This window comes from Macrotis lagotis, chromosome 1 (assembly GCF_037893015.1).
Source record: "Macrotis lagotis isolate mMagLag1 chromosome 1, bilby.v1.9.chrom.fasta, whole genome shotgun sequence".
Lineage (NCBI taxonomy): Eukaryota > Metazoa > Chordata > Mammalia > Peramelemorphia > Peramelidae > Macrotis > Macrotis lagotis.
The window spans coordinates 146,695,386-146,712,630 of NC_133658.1; the positions used below are offsets into that span (position 1 = coordinate 146,695,386).

Genomic DNA, 17,245 nt, shown 5'->3' on the forward strand with positions numbered 1-17,245 from the left:
AGCTTACAATCTAATTAACAATAGATTAACAACTGCAAACAAATATATCTCTGAATGTCTATATTGATCTATCTCTCTTTACATATAGATTGATGTAGATCGAGCTATCTAGAGAGAAGAGAGACAGACAGATAGAAAGAGACAGAAACAAATCAAGAGAGATGGAGAGATCAAGCAATATCCAGGATAAATAGAAAATAATTAAAAGAGAAGAAAGTTAGGGGGGCTTCTTGTAGAAGAAGGATTTTAGTTGGAACTTAAAGAAACCCATAGAAAGGACCTAGAGATCATTAAGCCTTAGTCCCTACTTTTTAAAAATTAGCAAACACTAAGTACTTGTCCAAAATCACCCAAATAGGAAATGGAAGAGCTGGAATCTGGACTGGTATATTCTCGAACAAATTCAATACCCTATTTGTTTTTTGTTGTTCAGTCATGCTTTCAGTTGTGTTTGATTCTTTGTGGTCCATTTGGGGTTTTCTAGGAAAAGGTACTGGAGTAGTTCCCATTTCCTTCTTTAGTTCATTTCACAAATGTGTCCAACTCTGTGACCCCCTTTTGGGATTTTCTTGGCAGAGATGCTGGGGTGGTTTGTCATTTCCTTCTCCAGTTCATTTTACAGATGAGGAAACTGAGGTAAACAGGGTTAAATGATTTGACCAGGGGTCACACAGCTAGTGTTTGGGGTAGAATTTGAACATAAGACTTTCTGACTCCAGAATTATTCCCTTTAAGGAAACCATTGTATAAACTTGTCCCAAAACTGTTTTGATTTGTCCAGCTGTATTTTTTAAGTGTTCTGAAAGGCAAAAGAAAAAAGGTTGGCTCCTTTAAGATATCCCCAGCCATAAGGCAATTTTTAAAAGTTTCAGAAGTTACAAGTCCTCCAGGAAACAATTTAGTATAAAATTATCATGAAGAAGGAATTGAGGAGAGAGGATATGGATGGTCATGGAGCAGAGACTATTAAATGTAGGGAAGATAGCTTTTTCCCAGCAAAAAATACTTTAGAGATTTTAGATTTCTGAGATTAATAGCAAACAACACTTGATAACATTCTGATAATTAGAGTAAACAGGTACTTAAAGTCTTCTTAAGACTGAAAAGATGCTTTGTTGCCAGACCAAGTACCCAGAGCTCTGAAGCAGTGTGGTGCAATGAATAGAACTCTTGGCCTGGAGTTGGGAAAACCTGAATTTTTAATCCAGTTTCAGACACTTATTAGCTGTGAGCCCCTAGGCTCTGTTTGCTTTAGTTTCCTCATCTGTAAAATGGTGATAATAATAAATAGTACCTAACTCCTACAGTTGCCTTGAGAATCAAAGGAGACAATAATTGAAAAGTACTTAGCACAGAGTAAGCTCTATATAAATGTTATGTTAATATTTTTATCACCAGAACCAACTCAACTGCCCTTGAGGATTTTTAATTACTTTTTAAGAAAAGTAAGGAAGAGCAGAGTTGAGCAGTAATATAAACCAAGGGAAGTTCAGTAGACAGTATGCTAGACTATAACTAGATGTTTGAATTTTTTTAAATATTTCTATTACTTTGATGTGAAATATTGTACTTTATTACTAAAAGGAGTTGTGATTTCATTGATAAGGGAGTTCTTATTCCATTAATTCATCTTGTAGCTCTACTCTAACTTAAGAGATAGTCTTCAAGAGTTGCTGTTGTTGAAAAATTCAAAACTGTAGGACGAATGTGGTAATGAACTTCTTCAAACTTAACCAGGTTTGATCTCTGCAAATAGTCACAATTCTTCTCCTGGTCCATACTCAAAGTTCTTCTGACTTTCCAAGATGGCCCAGAGCTTCTACTAGTGTTCAGGAAGCTGGGGACACCTCCATGTTACAAATAGACACTGGAGAAGGACTTTGATGAGGATCTATGTTTATAGACTTAAATGGGATGAGGGACAAAATTTAGAGATTCTTTAGCAGATATTTTTAGTCATTTTAATAAATAGCTCTTTTTAAAATAGGCTTTGCTTTCTTCCTATTCTTTCTCAGTTATCCACAGTGGGGGGGAAAAGGTTTAGATAATTGGTTTATGAAAGTAGATCTCAATACATCAGAGTCCAATAGGAAGCAATTACCTGAACCACAAGAATAGCAAAAGGAGAAAACTATTGAAGTCTATAAAGTCAGATTAGCAAACCCAAAACTTAAGGTTAAAGGGAGCATCTATCCAATTTAATTTAGCCAGTATTTGTTAAATATCTACCATATGGATGGTACTGTAGTAGGCACTATGAATACAAAGATAAAAATGGGAAAAAAAACAGTCTTTGTCTTCTAGGACATTACATCCTACTGGAGATGATGCCATCTTTTGGCATCTTTTGGGGTTGATATATCCATTGTTAACTTGAGCATGAACAAATATTGCATTTTCCCAAGAAGATACTGAAAAGTTTGTTAGAACTTTTCTGTAATATTTGCTCAATAGTCATTGCTGACTACCTCTTCTCACTGAACTTCAATTAGGAAGAGCAACATGGAAGCCAGTGATTTATTCAACTCTCAGCGAGTCCTCAATTACTGAGACAACATTGTTTCCCAAGGTTTGTCAGCAGCAGCCACAAAAGACAGCTTTACATATATAAAACTGGGATGTCTTGATATTTTTTTTAACTTTCCATTTGGTTTGGCATTATTTTTCTTTTTCCCTCTGCATCAGCAGAAGCCAAGAAAAATGGAAAATCTGAGAGGGCATAATTATACCCTTGTGGTAGCCCTCTGCTGCCCTCTTTTGCATTTTATGAGCTATGCAAAGACAGGATGCCTTACATGTGATTACATTTCAGTTTCAAATGAATTGCAACTACTAACCCAGGCCTGAAGTGACCTACCATTTTACTTGAATGAAAACTCTGTAAATTTTCCTTAAAATTCCTTAAAATTTCCATCATCAGAATCACCTTTCAAGATGCACCTTCAGAAAACATAGCAATTGTCTCTCTGGGCACAACTGGAGAAATCATTGTTTCTGTGTTAAGCTTATCTTTTATCCTTCTATGAAAATTCCAGGCAGTCAAGAAATCCTGATAAATTAAAATTTTTCATCAGTGGGAAAAAAAAGATTCTTTAAAACATTTTCTTGAAAGATTCTTAAATCCTAATCTTAAAAAAGAATTGTCACTATCTTCAACTGGCCCTGTCAGTTCTCTAGGCCACCATGTGTTTTAAAAAAAATGACATCCTCTCTGAAATGCATTCTTAGTTAAAAGAAGCCAATCTTGTCATGTAACAGGTTTTTTTTTCATTGTAACCAAGCTGCTCATCCTACCACCCTCATGAATTTTAATTTTTGGCTCTTCCTCCCTGGTTTTCCCCATCATCTATCTATCATATCCAACTTCAGCTTTGTCAGCAACTCTTGGTATCTGACTTTATTTGATTCAGCCTGAATATAAATATGATTCTCACTGCTACCAAATCACTCCCTAGATTCCCAGTTACACTGTTTGATCTCTTTGATGAGGTATCCAGTAGGGATCACTGGCTATTTAATCCTCTGCTTTCTGTGAACATCAGTGGGATTTTAATATTCCCTATTAGAAGTTTAGGTGGTCGTAAGTACTTCCAAGGAGAAGCAAAAGATTGTCTTTGCTTTCTAACTTGGTTGCATGTGACCTTTCTTTCTTTTGATAGAAGTACAGAAGGCTAAGAAAGAGATGAGAGGGAGTAAAGCCAAGAAACTATTTAGCATTGCTGTAAAGAGAGGTATTGATGGAAGTTGCCCATGGTTGGCTGCAGAGGATGACTTGATTGGTTATTTAAACCAATTGCTTCAAACAGTGAGTTTGCATCCCTCAGGGCTTCAATTGGATTCCATTCAGTTCTATGCTGATTGATCAATAATAGATTCAGTTCAAGCTCATTAGCTTCAGTTTGGGTTTTGCCGACTCAGAATGTAAATAGCAGTTGTTTCCATTCTGGCCCAAAACTCTGAGTATCTTCACATCCCAGACTGATTCTTTTGCTCAGCTCTTACCTAGCCTTTGTCTACTGAGTGGCTGTTGGCTCAGATAAACTAAGATTAAAGTCTCCCACTGCATTCTTGGCCTTTGCCAGTTGTCCGGATATATGTCTTGGCACTGGATTCTGAAGGTTCTAGAGGAGAAAGTGAGACTTTCGTTTGCAAGTCAAGATGTCATTGTTCTCTTTGAGAAGGGGGAAAAAAAGGACAATTCAATTCAACAAGCATATATCAAGTGTCTTGAGTGTACTAGGCTGCCAGGACAAAAAAGTCAAAAATTAACTAAACCTGCCTTCAAAGAGCTTATATTGTGTTGGGTTGGTTTTGGACAGATTTGAGTTTCCCCATAAATGTTGCCTCCAACATTTATTTCTGAGGAATCTGGACCATCTTCTCTCCAAGACACTGAAGAGATTCATAATGAATCGTGCCAAGCTCTTCCTAGAGTTTTGGATTACTTAGAAAATTTTATGTAATCATTGGTTTTTGGATCTGCCTGGTCTTTGTCGACTTTCCAAAGTGTAAACATGCTAATGAAGTCAGAATGTTTCCAACATAAAGTCCTTAGAGATGAACTAGATCTAATAGTTTAGGAGAATCCAGACTATTTTTTTTTACTTTGAAAATAAGATAACTAAATTCAAAATTCACATTTATTTAGTGCTTTATAAATATTAGATCATTTGATCCTAATTTCACTTGTGTCCAAGTCTCACATATAGGGTTTTCTTGGCAGCGATATTGGAGTGATCTGTCATTTCCTTCTTCAGCTCATTTTACATATGAAGAAACTGAGGCAAACAGGATTAATTGACTTTTCCAGGGTCTCACAGCTTTTATATGTCTGAGATCAGATTTGTATTCAGGTCCTCCTGATTCCAGGACTGGTTTTTTTATCCACTTTGCCACCTAGCTATCCTGGGAAATAAATACTATTATTATCATCATTTTACAGATGGGAAAACTGAGGCAGATTGTGATGAAGTAACTTGTTCAAAGTCTCTTAGCTAGAAGTTTCTAAGGTCACATTGGAGCTCAGTTTTTTCCTTCTATAAAAGTGATAAAGACTAACAATATTGAGTTGTTGCCTAGTTTCAGATTTGAAAATGTGTGATGAATTTACAGAAGACTTGACTCTGACCCAGAAGTCTTTAGAGGCAAAAAGGTTTATTTATATATAATTGTGGTTAGTAGAAGCTAAAGAAGATCAAAAATAAAGGCAGTAAAGGTAGTTGAAAGTGATTGATTCAACAAGGGGATTAGCAGCAGGAGCAGCATCAAGGCCATCAGGGAGTAAGTTGTAGAGGGAAAGCAGCATAAGGAAGAGAAATTAGGTACAGTTGCAAGTGCAGCTGGGTTGATAACAGCAGCATCCATCAACAGTTAAGGGAAGGTTTATATAGGAGAGCAGCAACTGTATATGCTGAGAAAGGGAAGAGTTAGGGGAAGGGGTTGAGTTAATTCCCACCATGTTGGTGGGTTTATAACTCAAAAGAGCTGAGATATTTACATCTCAGTACCCATCTTTCAGGGATAGCCCTTAGGGTAAGTTTTCCAGGTAGACCACAATGGCAACTATTTATCTAGATGACAATGAGATGGAAATCAGATGCTCACAGAATATGTAAGGCCAACACAGAAGAAAATAATATTTGGTTTAACTTATTTCTCTGTCTACTATTTCTTTTACTTCAAAAGTATCCACTGTATTGGGTATTGATCTGCCTCTAGGAGTTGTTCAGTTATAGGATCATTAACAAGGGTTCTTTAAAGATGGTTAAAAAAAATAAAAAGATACCTAAAGCAGTTTTCTGTTAATTTCTGAACTCTCCAGGATTTAAATATTTATTATCATAGATTAGACAAGATTTTTTGCATATGAATATTTTTAGACTTTTTCCCCACCACTGGAAAATTCCAAAGCTACTTACATGTCAGGTCATTTAACTAGATCTCTAATTCTGATTCTGACTGTGACTAGCTATCTGTCTTTGTTTCTGTCTCACTCTCATCTCTTTTTCCTTTTCCCCATAAATCTAGGAATAGAAACTGCTATGACTATTGGATAATATAGTTCTTTTTGAATAGTATTTCATTTTGTATCTTTCATTTTTCTTAATATTAAGGATAATTTCTCCTGAAATACAGTAATATCTCTATTTAAGTCCTTTTTCTAAATCCCTTGAACTATGCTTTCTCAAAATCTAGGATGTATGATAAACATCACACTTGGTGACCTATTGCATATGTTTCACTTGGAGTTGGGAAGACCTGAGGCCAAATCTTGCTTCCATTGCTAAATAACTGTGTTACTTTGGGAAAGTCACTTTGCATCTTTCTCTGTTTCCTCATTTGTAAAATTAGGATAATGATAATAACAGCTACTTTACAGTTTTTATGATAATTAAATGAAAAAAATATATAAATAATTTTTGCAAACTTAAAAGTGTTTTATAAATTTGTTATAATCATCTGAAATAAGAGACTTTGATTACAGATCCACAGTGTATAGTTACACCCCTATGGGAGTTCTTTCCAAATACAAAGATTGGTTTGATAGAGCTTATAAAAGTTTCCTATCAGAGTTACTGATTGGTCACTTCTATACCATAATGAGTTATCCACCTAAGTGGAACTTTAGGTTTCACAGTAGAGTTCTTTTAATTATTCATTAATATTCTGATACATGTCCTACTAAACTTTCCTCTGTCTTAATGATAAATAATGTTTCATGGTCTACTTTGATCAAAGGACTCAAGTCTTTTTTTTTTTTTAATAAGGTAATGGGGTTAAGTGCCTTGCCCAAGTTCTCACAGCTAGGTAGTTATTAAGTGTCTGGGACTGGATTTGAACTCAGGTCCTCCTGACTCCAGGACAGGTCTGTGCTTTATCCAACGTGCTGCCTAGCTGCCCCAGGATTCAAGTCTTCATAGTTCAATTCCTGTTTCCCTTTTAGAATTGCTTTTGTTGGAGTAAAGATAGAATTTAATTTACAAACGCATTTGTCTGCATGTTTCTGTTTGTATATAGTTAGTATTTATCAGCTAGGTGGTGCAGTGGATAAGACATTGGTCTTGGAATCAGGAAAACTTGAGTTCAAATTTGGCCTCAGGCTCTTACTAACTGAAGTCATTTCACCCTGTTTGCCTCAGTTTCCTCATTTGTAAAATGAGTTGGGAAATGACAAACCATTTCAATCTCTTCTAAGAAAACCTTAAATGGGCTCAAAAGAGTTGGACATGACTTAGACAACAGAACAATAATTAAAGTGTCAGACACATAACATGTATAAAATATTTTAGTACAATAAATACAACAAAATATAGATCATATTCATTTGTGGTTTTCTAAGTCAATGTGCAGTGCAGGGATATACAGTCATGGCTTAGTGATCTGATTGGTGCAGTGGACAGAATGGTGGCCTCAGAGTCCTTGAAGATCATCAAAACCTACTTCTGATGCATATTAGCATTATTCTGGCCAAGTCATTTAAACTTTCTGATCCTAATTTTCCTTATCTATAAAATGAATATAAATGCTTGAAAATACTTGCTTCTTAGGGTTGTTTTTCATTTGTTAAATGAAAAAATATTTAAAATATTTTACAAGCTTTAAAATATTGTGCAAATGCCTGTTATTATTATTCCATTTTGCCTTAATATACATGGGTTGGTTTAAAGGTCAATTTTTGTTTGTTTGTTTGGCTTTTGCAAGGCAATGAAGTTAAGTGACTTGCCCAAAGTTACACAGCTAGGTAATTATTAAGTGGCCAAGGTTGAATTTGAACTCAGGCCCTCCTGAATAACTGCCCACACTGTGCCACCTAAGTTGCCCTAAAATAAGGCACTGTTGATGGAAAAACTAGTTTTCTACCTCAGTCCATCAGTTCAAGTCAACAGGGGATGGAGAATCAGCCACAAACTCAGCTGTAAGTTAAAAAGATGATGTTTGTAGCTATCAAGGATCTCTCCCTCTTTAAATTTTATTTCCATTCTTTGTCTGGTTTTCACCTTTACCTTTGTTATACTCTGTATTATGCTATATTCATTTTTGCAGTTTCTTATTCCCATTTTAAAATGTAAGTTTCTTGAGGACAGAGACTCCTGTTTTTCATCTTTATCTCCTCCCTACGTAGCACAGTTTCTCTTATATAGAAGGTACTTTAATATTTTTTTGAATTGCATATAATTGAATGTATCACTATGGAACCAATATACACTAGTTAGGAAAGAGAAGGCGCTGCTTGGGGCTTGGAGACTGAGGATTATAGAATCATAGATTTAAGGTGGAAGAGATACTCAGGATCTTTGAGTCCAATTCCTTCATTTTAAAGATGAAGACACTGAGACCAGCAAGGTGAAATATTTCCCTAGTTTTACAGATTGTCAGCATCAAAGTCAACATTCTAATCCAGGATTCAGACCAGTGTTTTAATGACCAAAACACACTGTCTCTCATCTGAGAGGCAGTACCTTTGTCTGTGTGTAGGAGATTCTTTTGGGATGCACCACACAGAAGCAAATAAATTAAGTAGAACTGAGCTATTACCAACACTGGAGCATTTAAGGGAAAAAAAAAGACAGAAAATGATCAATGTCACACACATTGATTGAAAAAATATCTATCCACCATAAAGGTATGAGAGGAGTAAAGCAAGTACTGAAGAGAGACAGGTAGCTGGGTAACACCATGGATAGGATGCTGAACCTAGAGTCAGAAGACCTGAGTTCAAATTTAACCTCAGACATCCTATGCAAGTCACTTAGCCCCATTTGCCTCTGTTTTCTCATCTGTAAAATAAACTGGAGAAGGACATAGTAAACTATTCTATAACTATTCTATATCTTTGACAAGAAAACTTCAAACGGGTTCACAAAGAGTAGAACACAATTGAAATGACCAAACAGCCACAGCAAAAAGAACCAAGTTGATCCTGGGTGGAGTGAGTTATCTTGTCCATCCAGAGTAGAGTTTCATGCTATTCCATAGTCCACAGATAATGTGCTCAGAAATTGCCAAAGTGAGTAATGATGATATTTGTGACTAAAACATTCTAGAGTTGCTCATCTCAATTGTATTAACTAAGCTTACATTAGCAACATCCATAGATGGAGGAGCTCAGCTGTAATTGTGCCTTAGATGTGACCCAGAGAAATAAGAATGGGTAGAATGGCTTCATTGAACTGGTTCCTTAAAAATGAGCTACTAAAAAGCAAGGAGAAAAAGGAGCCCAACTTTAAGACTATGTACTGGAGACAACTTCAAGTAGATATAACAGACATTTAAGTCAACTCTTTTCTGCCTTTAATGTAGGTGTGCCTTGGTCAGACTGGCCTCAACTGTTATAAAGGTTTCCATGTATAGAGAAACAAGGGAATTGTTGATAGCAGAGAAGGCTCCAAGAACTTAGTGGTGGCTTCTGTATTGTTCTGTTGTGACCCTAGAGTGATATATGGACCAGTTAGTGATACAATTTTTGCCATCCAGTTGTTTTCAATTGCATCTGAGTCTTCATGATCCTATTTGGGGTTTTCTTGGCAGAGATATTAAAGTGGTTTGCCACTTTCTTCTCCAGCTCATTTTACATATGAGGAAACTGAGGCAAACAGGGTGAAGTGACTTGCTCAGGGTCACACAGCTGATAAGTATCCCAGACCAAAAGGTAAATAAATCTTCCTGACTCCAGGTCCAACACTCAAGGATTAAGAGTTAAATGAATGGCTAGACCCAAAGAGTAGTTGATGGTGTGGTGAGAGGTCTCCAGTGGAATATCTAAGGATTCCATATTTGGTCCTAAACTGTTTTCAGTGACTTGGATAAAGGCTTAGATATCATGTCATATCAATGACACCAAATTGAGAGGGATAATTTTGCCTATATTGGATGATCTAGTTTGATGTGAGTAATAATAAATATAGCCCTTTTATTAAATCATTTTCATGATGCAAAGCACCCTAAGTTCTACTTTATAAATCATGCCCACATAAAAACCAGTTTTTATTAGCTTGCAGTTACACAGCATATGGACCTCTCTCAATTACCTTTTGTGGATTAAGATTCATTATTTTTTTTAAATATTAGGATACTGTCCTATCATTTTCCAACAGATTTCCCACTTACCTTCCCACTTTGAATCAGTTTATGTTCAAAGAATGGACTTGAAATTCCATGTTAGACTCAAATCCAATTAGATCACAAAAAAGTAATTGCTCTTTTCCACTATAATATAGTTAATGATTGATTGTCATCTAATCAACAAAAATTCATTAACTACCAGATTAGAGGTGCCGGACACACAAATATAAAGAATGAAGCAATCCCTGCTCACCAAGAATTTCCATTCTAGTGGAGGAGACAAGTACTTACTAAAACATATACAGAATAAATAGAAATTCATAGAGAGTAAGGAAAAACAAGGTAATTGGGAGGTAGGGTACTAAGAGTTGAGGGAATCAGAAAAGGCTTAATATAGGGGCAGAAATGAGGAGGAAAGGCATTTCAGGAGTGGAGGCAGTCAAAGCAAAAAGCACAGAAATGGGAGATTGAACATGGTATGGGAAGTACAGTTTAGCTAAATCATGAAGTACTGGGAGTAGGATGGAAGTATTATCTTAGAATCTGGAAAAAGAGGTTATAAAGAGCTTTAAAAAATAGACTGAAAGTTTTTATTTTATTTTAGAATTAGGAAGTCACCAGAGTGGACTGAATAGAGGAGTGATGTGGTATGATCTGTTCTTAAGTAATATCATTTTGGTAGTAGTATAGAGTTTGGATCAGAGTGCATAGAGACTCGGGTTGAGGAGAGAAAGGGAAAATCAAATAGCCCTTGTGAATATGCATAGCTAAGTGAAACAAATTCCCACATTGGCCAGGTCCAAAAACGCATGTCTCATTTTTCATTTTGAGTCCTTAACTTCTTGGTCAGGAGATAGGAAGCATGCTTGAGCTGATTCAGTCTTTGTCATTGCATAGATCTGAATTCCAAAATCTTTAAAATTGTTTTTCTTTGAAAATACTTTTATTTATTTTATTTTTAATTTAAGGAATAAAACAAGCATTTCCATAATGTAGTATATGTTTTAAAAAAAGATAGCACTTGAAACTGCAAATCCATTTTACAACTTAATTTTCCTTTTAAATATATAATAAAATTATCACGTAAATTTATTTTCCCTTTTATCCTTCTCTCCCTCCCATTTCTAGAGATTTCTCCCTTTAGATACAGAGATGTATGTGTGTATGCACAAGTGTGTGTACAAAATCATTCTATACATACTTCTCTTTTTTTAGTTCTTTCTCTGGATGCACATAGTGTCTTCCTTCAGAGATCCCTTGTGATATTTATAGTGGTCAATATGACATATTCGCTCAAAGATTTTTTATTGTAATATTTATTAGTTACCATATACAATATACACTCTCTTGGTTCTGTTCACTTTATTCATTATTTCATACAATTCGATTTATGTTTTTCTAAGATCATAGAACTTATTTCTTATAGCACAGTAGTATTCCATCAAATCAAATACCACAATTTGTCCAGCCATAATATTGCTGTTATTGTATAAATTATTCTCCTGGTTTTGTTCACTCTGAATTAGTTCATAAAGGTCTTTCTACTTTACTTTGAAATTATTCATTTCATCACTGTTCTGTTCTATTATTAACAAACCTCCCACTGAGAATAGGTGGGTTCCCCTACCTATGCTAGAAGATAGACTCATCCATCACAGGGTCTGACATATAGTAGGTATTTTATAAGTGTTCATTGATTCCATCTTTTATTGAAACCATCTTTTATTCTCACTAACACAATAGTCCTGGAGAAGGAGTGAAGGCCAAAGAAAAGGAAAGGGTGAACTCCTTACTCTTTCTTTACTGTCATTACTTAATACCCTTTTCTTCCAAACTCACCCTATGTCTTTATATGTCACCTTATGAAGATCCTAGCAGTTGTTCCCTACCAGTCACATTCATTATACCTTTTTTAAAAAAATTCAGTGTCTGAATCAATATTACATGTTCCTCACCCCAGCTCTCATACTTAAGAATTCATTTAAATTGCTGTTATTTTTTAAATAATCTGCTTTCTCCATGAAGTTACTACTTCAAGTGCCCCCTTTCTCTTCATAACAGCAACTGGAATTTAGATACCCTTTAAGGATTGCCAAGTGCTTCATATATTTCTTTCACATATTATTGTTTGTTTGTGGGTGGAACATGCTAGAAAGTATGGGCACCCTTTCCAATGGCCAAAGGCATACCTCGGACTTCTCCCAGATCATGAGAAGGTCTCTGGTCTACTTCTCAGCCTACCTCTCTCCCCACCTACCATTTGTCCTTAAGCTACCTGGGGGATACTTTCTCCCTTTTTTATAGAAAAATTTGTTCCAGAAGAGACCTACCTCCTTCAGAAGCCCATTCCCTCCTCTTCAGAGTCCTGAAGACCCAGCAATGTCCCTTCCACAGCTGGGATAATGTAATACCTCTTTAGGATGTGGCATCCATATTATGTGTTAGTATCTGAGAAAATCCTTCCCTTCTTCCTATGCAGTATCTTGCTCTAGTCATAGCCCTGTGAGACAAGATAGTATTTTATTACAATTGTTAGACATTTGAGAATTATCAGTCTTTTTTTTTTCCTTTTAGGTTTTTGCTAGGCAATGGGATTAAGTGGCTTGCCCAAGGCCACACAGCTAGGTAATTATTAAGTGTCTGAGACCTGAATTGAACCCAGGTACTCCTTACTCCAGGGCCAGTGCTTTATCTACTGCGCCACCTAGCCGCCCCGAGAATTATCAGTCTTAATGTAGTTGGTTGACAATTACAACAAAGGTAAAAAATCAAGACTGCCTTAGAAGTAAAGATAAAGATATAAGGCATTCTATATATAATTATACCATTTTAAAAAAAATCAAATCTATTAAAAATATCCATTTATCACCTTTATCCTTTATTATCACCACATATGAAAAGAATTTAGCCTATGCATAATGGTCACCATAACTAGGAGGCTAAAGAACTCAGAAAGTGCCTTAGCTGGCACATTTTCTATCTATTGGTTTGTTTAATGGATAAATATAATGTTGGTGTAGACTGTTAGTATATCAGTAGAGACAGGAAAAGTGCTAAATTGTGTTTCCTTTTCAGTTTCTAAAACTACTGCCAGTGTCACTGTAGCATGTATTTGTTTTTCACCACTATATTGATTTGCTAAGAATTAGAAATAATGAATAAACCAGTTATTTGGGAAAATTTATTGATAATTCCAAATTTATTAATAATTCATAAACATTGGTTACTAGAAACACACTCATTTCTTTTCATGGGAGAGGATAGAAAGAAAAGAGCAAGTAATATATTCAAGGAATTCTCAATTTTCCATAAACATTCATTTGAGAACCACACAAACTTTTTCAAACTAATTAAATATGCAAATAATTCACAACCTTTTGTTTGTTCAATATCTTGCCTAAATAGGCAGTGATTTTTTGAAGGCATAATTATTCTGAAGGCACTGAATTATAAAGTTTTTCATTTTCCCTCTTTTGAACTAGACCCTACTTAGACTAGTATAAGAAACCCCCAATAAGGAAATTCCCTTTACCATTTTAGAAAGACAGCTGTTTTATAATTTGTAATTTTAGAGAATTACTTGAAAGCGCCAAATGGGTAAGAGACTTTTCTATGCCCACAGAATCAATGTGAATCAGAATGAATTCTGACCTTCTTGATTCCAAGTTTAGACCTCTATCTGCTATACTACTCTGTCGTTCAGGTTTTATTACTACCTGAAAGGAACCCAAACAAAAAATCATACAGTATGTGATCACTACCACCACCATTCTCCTCTTCCTCCTCTTCCCTTCTCCTTCCCCCTTCCCCCTCTCCTTCCTCTCTCCTCCTCCTTCTCCTTCACTATCTTTATCTTTATGATCATAATTATCATCTTTATGTCATTATCACCATCGTCATCTTCCTCTTCTTTACTATCATCACCACCACCACCTTCGTTTTCATGACCATAATTATCATCTTTATCATCATCAGGACTACTACCATCTCCTTCCCCATTATCAGCATCATCTTTTTTATCATCATCACCATCTTCATCATCATAGTCATTGTTATCATCATCTTCATTTATTGAGACCATTGAGCTACAGATGAAAGAACCTTCCTGTGTTCTTTGCACCTCTTTAGTCTCCTTATCATTTGTATTGCTACTGCTTTAGATGGACCCTTGTTTCCTGTCATCTAGATTATTGTAATAACCTCCTAAAAGTTCTCCCCAATTAATCATACAAACTTATGTGAGATTAATCTTTCCTATACATACAGATCTTGTAGTGTTTTCCTTAATACCTTCAATGACTTCTCATGGCCTGCAGTTTAAAGTCCAGACATCTTAGATTGGTAGTCATTATCCTCCCCATCAGGGTTCTAATCTACATTTCCAACCTTAATTCATATTTCTTTATCTAGTCTACCCTGTAGTAATATAGGACAGATCACTATTGCATGAATGCATTCTTCATTTTTTCCACTTTTGTGCCTTAAAAATAAGAAGCAATGTAGCATGGTGGATGGTGAAACCCCTTTGGAATAAAGATCTAGGTTTAAGTCTTGTCTTTAGTCAAAGTGTCTGAACATTGTCACAGTCTCCTAGGCACTTAAGACTGGAAATTCAGAATTACTTGTTGATCTTCATCAATACAGGGAATATTCATACTGTGAATTCATTTAGGTGGCACAGTAAATGGAACACTGCACATGAATTCAGGAGGACCTCAGTTCAAATCCAGCCTCAGTTACTTACTAGTCATAAGTTCTTGAGCAAGTTAATTAATTTCTGTCTGCCTCAACTTCCTAATCCTTAAAAGAAAGATAATAATAATAGCACCTATCTCCTGGGGTTATTGTGAGGATCAAATGAGGAAACATTTTAAAATTGCTTTGTACTTTATTTAATAAAATAAATTTACTTATAATACCAACAAAATCACAGTTGTGGACCCCCAACAAATATGAATATTGAAATACTTATACACATTAATCAATCAACAAGCACTTAGTAAACAACTTGGAAATTATGAAAATCAAGACCCTCCCACATCCTGGGAATCATGACTCTCACTTCCTTTCTGTCTCACTTAAAATCTCCTTCAGCTTCAGTTTCTGCATCTGTAAAATGAGGAAGTTGGATAATATTTAAAGTTCCTTCAAGATTTAAATCTATGATCTTGACCCTTTTGTTCCAACTATTTAAAAAAAAAAGAAAAGAAAAAAGCCAAGGGAAGTAAATTTCAGATTAAATTTAATAGATATAAAGAAGAAAAGAAAAGCATTTATTGGTGTGTTTGTTAATTTGGTTCTACTTAATTTACATTCTAATATATAAAGGTTTAATGTACAATTTTTTCCTTATTTTGCATGTTTATTTGATTATTTTTCTTGGATGGTCATTATGCATATAATAAAAAATTTAAATTGTGCTTTATATTTGCATAATGATTTTTAGGTTATTGTGTTGTTCACTCATGTACAAATCTTTGTGACCTCATGAACCATACAGTCCTTGGGGTTTTCTTGACAAAGATACTGGAGTAGTTTGCAATTTTTTTCTCTAATGGATTAAGGTAAACAGAGGTTAAGTGATTTTCCCAGGATCACACAGCTAGTAAATGTTTAAGGTCAAATATGCACTCGGGTCTTTCTGTCTTTCTCACTCCAGGCTCAGTACTTTATTCAATGAGCCACCTAGCTTCCTCTTTTTTGGAAATGCATGTGTTTGCTTGTGTATATATATATATACATATATATATATATATATATATATATATGTATATATACGCATATGTATATGTGTGTATGTATATATAAATATATATAGTATATATACATATAAAATATACACATATAAATATAGTGTCTATATCAACTTATGTTTAGAAGAAGAATAGCCTGTTTTTGTCCTCATACTGCTAAGGGTCAAGATGATGCCCTGCAGTCTTGGATTTCCTGTTCATTTAATACAATTCTAACTCTTCACCAAGTACCATCTTGAAGCCAGGCCTAGGGAGCAGTTTTAGACATTACAGTGTTGCTCTCCCATTAAACACTGAAACCTGACAGTAGAATTCTGGTCATGTCATGCCAGTCTCTTCCTTTTGTTGCTTTGCTTGACACTTGCTGATTGTTGAATCCTGCTAATCCTCTCTTACAGCCTCAAGTGTTGGCTAAGGTGAGGAAATAAATAAATGAAACAAGAAGCATCTCAGGGGGGTCTTGTGACCAAGCCTAGCCTGCTACTCGTAGAAGGGAGGTCGAATGTCCTCAGCTCTGCTGATTCCAATGTTATTTAGACATGATTTGACTATTTCTTGCCAGTCCTCTGGGTCAAATAAGGGAGGGCAAATAATAAGGTTCATTGTTGTCTTCTTGACCTTAGGTTCCCTGGTGAGGAAGAGAAAAAAAAATTGCAAAGTGGAAAAAAACCCCAAAGGGAAAACAAAGTGACTAGATTGTGTTCTGTTAATTGATAACACCTGAGGCAGACAAGGGGCAAGGATTATTGTTACCACCTCTGGGACTATGATATTCAGAATCTTGTTCAAAGGTGAGGTTCAGGACAAGGGTCCACTAAGGCAGATTTCCACTGGTAGCCTAAGGTAGTAGAGTAGCCCTTCGATAAGGCTTACAGGTGTCCCTTGGTTTGGGCCTTTAAAAACACAACTAAGTGAAATGTTGGGTTTTGGGGATGCTGTTTGACCACAGGGGTAAGAAATTTTTAGTACTGAAGAGGAAGTTTTTTTCACAAGACAATCCATCTTTCCAACTAAAATTTTCTGCCTCTGCTGCCTTCCTTCATGTCCTTAACTTCTACAGGAAACTTTTACTGACCCCCTTCCATTCTAGCGCCTACCCCCCCCAGTTAATTATCTCATTTACTCAGTTTTTATATTTTGTATGCTGTTTCCCCAGTAGGTGGTGAGTTCCTTGAGAACAGGCTATAGTTTCTCTCTCTTTGTATCCCAGAGCCTAGCACAATGCTATGCATATATAATAGGTATGTTTAGTATATATAGTAGGTATATATATATATATATATTTATATATGTGTGTGTGTGTTCTGCATATACATGTATATACACATACACAGACACACTCATATATACACACACATTCACAGACACATCCACATATTGCATACATAATAGTGTATATATATTATATATACATATATCCTAAATTATAT

General features: G+C 35.4%; 2 protein-coding genes across 6 annotated transcripts in view; one reads left to right on the forward strand and one right to left on the reverse strand.

Moving 5' to 3' along the window:
• Positions 1 to 17,245, reverse strand: part of SH2D4A (SH2 domain containing 4A) — a 252,922-nt gene that overhangs the window by 206,908 nt on the left and 28,769 nt on the right. For both annotated transcript variants that reach the window (XM_074209090.1, XM_074209091.1), the window contains one exon: positions 12,393 to 12,562. The gene's annotated coding sequence lies outside the window, so the exon portion shown is untranslated. The remainder of the gene's footprint in view (positions 1 to 12,392; positions 12,563 to 17,245) is intronic.
• Positions 1 to 17,245, forward strand: part of PSD3 (pleckstrin and Sec7 domain containing 3) — a 765,972-nt gene that overhangs the window by 17,224 nt on the left and 731,503 nt on the right. The window lies entirely within an intron of this gene.